Here is a 6,604-nt window from a genome sequence, read left to right as displayed (position 1 = left end):
TCAATGGTAAAAGAGACATAAAAATTAACCGAAGAAAAAAGACTAAATGCTCAATATGAGACTGAGACAGCTGAGTCAATTCTAGGCATAGTACAAACATAGGACAGTACTCCCTCCACCCCATGCAGAGAACTAAGTTTCAGCAAATAGACAAAATCAAGGGGAAAAAAATAACTTAAAAATGAGCACCTGACAGAGAAAAAGCCTGAGGCTAGAAAAAATATTTCAACAAGAGAACCAACAAAAATACAAGGAGACAGCAATACAAAAATGAAAATGTCTAAAGATATAAATCCCAAAGGGAACTCATAGAAGAGTTTCCAAAAAAGGCCAGAAAAACAAATAATAAACACCTAAAAAGAATAATTAGAAAAGAGAATGATAAAAATCCAATATCTTAGAACAAAAACATATTCCTTAAAAAAGGAAATATAATACTTCAAAAAGATAACTAATTCCCTTAGAAAGGAAGTACAGAGATGAATTGATGACAGAGTAGGTTGTGAAACTTTCTTGCCCTCATAATACTCCCCATTAACAACCAAAATAACTCCACAGAATCAAAGCAAAAAATGGAAAAACAGACAGGAATCCAGGAAAACCATGGAGGAAAAAGTTTTTTTTTGTTGTTGTTTTTAATTTCACTGGCCTCAGTCCCACAGCTATAGGTCCTGGGAGCAAAAGAGAGTGGAATCAAAAAGGTAACTCCTGGAGGCAGGATTAGCAACCTCACCTGGTTTTGCTGTATCCCTGAGGATATAATGGGAATTCTCAGGTGGATGGCACTAGGAACAGCTGTTTCTGCTATAGCCTTGGCTCCATAGACACTCACTGGTTCATACCTAGGGACTGAAAGAGTGTATACAGGTGTTAGGCCTGAAGATAGGAGCTGAGGCTTTACTGCAAGCAAATGAGGGATTTTGGAGGCCCAAAGAATGTGGACTGGAAACCTGCTCTGTCTGAGCTAGTAGGAGAGGAGGTGTGAGGAAGGAGAGCACACTACAGATTGTGGTTACTGAGGAACTGGGGCCCTTTCAACTGTGGTCACTAGCAGGAGAGTAGAATTCCTGGTCACTGCTAGAGGTAGAGGCAGACTGCCTGCTTGTAGTAGCAGTGGAAGAACAACCTGCAGGTTTTGGATTGAATACACAGGGTTAGTCATAGACTGGAGCTTGAACAGTGTAGGAAAATATAAGTGAGGTAATGGGGTCACCAGGGATATTACAATAAACTAAGTGGTTTGTGGGAACACACTCTAGGATTTATGAGAGACTGGACCAGGGTGAAGAGACCAGAGTCTTCTGGATCTCCACAGGAATGGCAGTTGATCTTAACTGTCCCCCAGCTTCCACTAGATCAGAGAATAGTAACAGGCTAACAAGGTAAAAGGGACTTAACAGCTTTAATTATGTTAGACTAAAAGGTGGGAAAGGATTTCTATACTTAAAATCTAAGGGATAAAACCACAGGGCAATGGGAGGATTTATTCTACTCTTATCTAAGTGATCTAAACTAACAGGGCCCAAAGAGCTATAAATGGAATCTCTGGGTTTCTGCCTCAAACCTGGAACCTGCCAGGCTTGAGTACAGCTAGGGCTTTGTGGCTTTGGGATTCTCACTGCAATCCACTGATGATCTCTGAATGCCAGGAGCTAAAGTTGTCTCAGGAACCAAGTAGTAAGGGTTTTGCTTGAAGCACTGTCCTCCAGTACTCAAACTTCACCTCTTCTCTTGGCTCTGTAGATCTTGTCCTTTTGCTAGATTCCACACCACACAGGATCCCAGGGGAAAACAGGAAGCAGGGTGTCCTTTGCTCTGAGGTCTCCCAGGCTGGCAACAGTTTCTTGCCCACCACTAATGGAGGCACAGACAGACTTCCTCCTCCTTCATTCCAACCTGGAATTCCCAGCTCCAGCTCCTTCCTGCTAGGTACAACTTAATTCCTAATAACTAGCTAATCTCATCTTACTCATAACAGTTGGAAACCCAGGATTACACCAGACCTGGATTACAAAAACTGGATTATCTAAATAGGAGTCAGGTAAAAACAAACACACAAAAAATCCTGAAGCCTGAGGTAACATTCCCCAGCACAACAGGAACCCTGATAGTCTAGAAGAAAGCCAATAATTAAACATACTGGCCTGACAACTAAGAAATAAGTAAATAAATAAAAATGAGCAAGCAAAGGAGAAAGAACCTAACTTTTTTTAAATAAACCCTTAACTTCTGTGCATTGGCTCCTAGGTGGAAGAGTGGTAAGGGTGGGCAATGGGGGTCAAGTGACTTGCCCAGGGTCACACAACTGGAAAGTGTCTGAGGCTGAATTTGAACCTAGGACCTCCCATCTCTAGGCCTGACTCTCAATCCACTGAGAAACCCAGCTGACCCCCAGAACCTAACTATTGATAGCTATTGTGCTGATTAAACTCATAAGACAGTGAAGTAAAACACACATAATTCAAAAACAGAAAACAAATATGATAAATGGCCAGAAACTCAAAAGCTTTTGTGAGAGCTTTTCAAAGTACTCAAAACCCAAATAAATAAGGTTGAGGAAAAACTAGAAAAAAATTAGAACAATGCAAGAAAATCAGGAAAATTATGAAAGAAAGACCTCATAAATGAAAAAATCCAGAACCTCATAGAAGAAAATAATGTATTAAGAACTAGAATTGACCAAAAAGAAGCTAACAATTTCCTAAGACAGCAAGAAATAATAAAGCAAAACCAAAAGAATGAAATGAGAGACTATGAAACATCTTATCACAAAAACAACTTACCTAGAATACAGATCAAGAAGAGACAATATAAGAATAGTTGGACTACCAGGAATTTATGTTTAAAAAATAGACTTTAGACACCATAATCTCAGAAATCATTAAGGAAAAATGCCCAGAAATTCTAATAAAAAGAATAAAATAGAAATTGAAAGAATCCACCAATCACCACCTCAAAGAGCCCCAAAGATGAAAATGCACAAAAAAATAAGTCCTGTAGCTTCCAGTTCAAGAAGAAAATACTACAAACAACAAGGAAAAAGAACAATTTAAATACTATGGAGTTACAATCAGAATAACACAAGTTGCAACACTAAAAAAATGCAAGATGTGGAACCCAGAATTTTATAGTGCAAAAATATTGGGCTTACAATTAAGAATAACATATCCAGCAAAGATGAGCATAATTATAAAAGAAAAAAATGATCATTCAATGAACTAAAGGAATTTGAACTATTTCTGAGGAAAAACTAAGAAATCACCAGAAAATTTGATCTATTAGAAACTAAAAAGGAATGAAAGACTAATCATAAGCAACTGAAACGGTTAAAGTGTTTGATGCCTGTATAGAAAATGCCATCTATAGCTCCTAGGAATAGAATCATTGCCTGGGTAATTTGAAAGGGTATGTCTAAATGGAAGACTCAAGGTTGAGGTTAATGTAATGGAAATTAACCAAAATTGTAGTGAAATAGACTAGGCAGTGATACAAAACTTTTAGAGACCAAGTGCTGAAACTGCAACCTCCAGGTCACATGTGAGCCCCCTGCCTTACCCCAGACAGAGGAGGGAGGAAGTGCTCCCCTTGGGCTGCTGGACAGATGGGGCAGGTCATGTGAGAAATGTCTTCAGGCACGTGTGGATGGGGGAAAGGAATAGCCCCCTCTGGAATGCATGTCATAGGTTTTCAAACAAGGGACTAGGAGAAGATAGAGTAGGATGACTATCTCATATGGAGGAGGAATGAGTGGAGGAACTACTATGGACAAGGGAAAGAAGGGGGGGCTGGTGGTACTAGAAGGCTACTCTTATCAGACATGGGATAAAGAGAGAACACCATACACAATTAAAATGGAAAAAATTTTCTTAATGTTCAGAGGAGGGAAGATAGATGGGATAAAAGAGGACCTCAAAGAAGACTCTGGGGAGAAGAGTATATATATATATATCAACAGGTAGGGAGGCAAGGTGAGGAAATAAAAAAAAAACTCTTGGGAAAAGATATGGGAGGGATTTTTTAAAAACAATTATTAATATTCATTTTTAACATGGTTTACATGCTTCATTCCCCTACTTTCCCCTTCACCCCCTGCTTTCCCGCCACCCATGGCCAATGCACATTTCCACTGTTTGTAACATGTGTCCTTGTTCAGGGCCTATTTCCAAATTGTTGTTAGTTGCATTGGTGTGGTCGTTTCGATTCTACATCCCCAATCATGTCCGCCTCAAACCATGCATTCAAGCAATTGTTTTTCTTCTATGTTTCCTCTCCTACAGTTCTTTCTCTGAATGTGGGTAGCATCTTTACCATAAATCCCTCAGAGCTGTCCTGTGTCATTGCATTGCTGCTGGTATAGAAGTCCATTACATTTGATTTTACCACAGTATATCAGTCTCTGTGTATAGTGTTTTTCTGGCTCTGCTCCTTTCGCTCTGCATCAGTTCCTGGAGGTCTTTCCAATTCACATGGAATTCCTCCAGGTTATTATTCCTTTTAGCACAATAGTATTCCATCACCAGCATCTACCACAATTTGTTTAGCCATTCCCCAATTGAAGGACATACCCTCCTTTTCCAGTTCTTTGCCACCACAAAAAGCACAGCTATAAATATTTCCATACAAGTCTGTTTATCTATGATCTCTTTGGGGTACAAACCCAACAATGGTATCGCTGATTCAAAGGGCAGGCATTCTTTTATAGCCCTTTGAGCATAGTTCCATATTGCCAGCCAGAATGGTTGTATCATTTCACAACTCCACCAGCAATGCTTAATGTCCCAATTTTGCCACATCCCCTCCAGCATTCATTAATTTCCCCTTCTTTCATTTTAGCCAATCTGCTAGGTGTGAAATGATACCTCAGAGTTGTTTTGATTTGCATTTCTCTAATTATTAGAGATTTGGAACACTTTCTCCTGTGCTTATTGATACTTTTGTTTTCTTTACCTGAAAATTGCCTATTCATTTCTCTTGCCCATTTTTCAATTTGGGAATGGCTTGATTTTTTTATACAATTGATTTAACCCCTTGTATATTTGAGTAATTAGACCACTGTCAGAGTTTTTTGTTATAAAGATTTTTTCCCAATTTGTGGTTTCCCTTCTGATTTTGACTACATTGTTTTTGTTTGTACAAAAGCTTTTTAGCTTAATATAATCAAAACCATTTAATTTACATTTTGTAATTTTCTCTAACTCTTGCTTGGTTTTAAAATCTTTCCTTTCCCAGAGATCTGACAGGTATACTATTTTGTGTTCACTTAACTTATTTATATTTTCCCTCTTTATATTCAAGTCATTCACCCATTCTGAATTTATCTTGGTGTAGGGTGTGACATGTTGATCTAAACCTAATCTCTCCTATATTATTTTCCAAATTTCCCAACAGTTTTTGTCAAATAGTGGATTCACGTCACAAAAGTTGGGCTCTTGGGGTTTATCATACACTGTCTCGCTGATGTCATTAAACCCAAGTCTATTCCACTGATCCTCCCTTCTGTCTCTTAGCCAGTACCATATTGTTTTGATGACTGCTGCTTTATAATATAGTTTAATATCTGGTACTGCTAGGCCCCCTTCCTTCACATTTTTTTTCATTGTTTCCCTTGATATTCTTGATCTTTTGTTATTCCAAATGAAATTTGTTATAGTTTTTCCTAATTCAGTAAAGAAGTTTTTTGGTAATTTAATAGGTATGGCACTAAATAGTTAAATTAATTTGGGTAGAATGATAATTTTTATTATGTTAGCTCTTCCTACCCATGAACAATTAATGGCTTTCCAATTGTTGAGATCCAGTTTTATTTCTTTGGAAAGTGTTTTGTAGTTGTTTTCATGTAATTCCTGTGTTTGTTTTGGTAGATTCCCAAATATTTTATATTGTCTAGGGTGATTTTTTTTAAACCCTTGTACTTTTTGGTGAATTGTCTCATAGGGTGGGCAATGGGGGTCAAGTGACCTGCCCAGGGTCACACAGTTGGGAAGTGGCTGAGGCCGGGTTTGAACCTAGGACCTCCTGTCTCTAGGCCTGACTCTCACTCCACTGAGCTACCCAGCTGCCCCCTAGGGTGATTTTAAATGGCGTTTCTCTTTCTACCTCTTGCTGCTCTAATGTGTTGGAAATATATAGAAATGCTGATGATTTTGTGCATTTATTTTGTATCCTGCAACTTTGCTAAAGTTGTTAATTATTTCTACCAGCTTCTTAGCTGATTCTCTAGGATTTTTTAAGTAGACCATCATATCATCTGCAAAGAGTGATAGCTTAGTCTCCTCATTGCCTATTTTGATACCTTCAATTTCTTTTTCTTCTCTAATTGCTATTGCTAGTGTTTCTAGTACTATGTTGAATAATAGGGGTGATAATGGGCATCCTTGTTTCACTCCTGATCTTATTGGAAAGGCTTCTAATTTATCCCCATTGCATATAATGCTTGTTGATGGTTTTAGGTATGTACTGTTTATTATTTTTAGGAAGGGTCCTTCTATTCCTATACTTTTCAGTGTTTTCAATAGGAATGGATGCTGTATTTTGTCAAAGGCTTTTTCAGCATCTATTGAGATAATCATGTGATTTTTGTTTCTTAGACTGTTGATATGGTCAA

Source organism: Gracilinanus agilis, chromosome 4 (genome assembly GCF_016433145.1).
Source record: "Gracilinanus agilis isolate LMUSP501 chromosome 4, AgileGrace, whole genome shotgun sequence".
Taxonomy (NCBI): Eukaryota; Metazoa; Chordata; class Mammalia; order Didelphimorphia; family Didelphidae; genus Gracilinanus; species Gracilinanus agilis.
Note: the sequence above shows the minus strand (reverse complement) of the source record.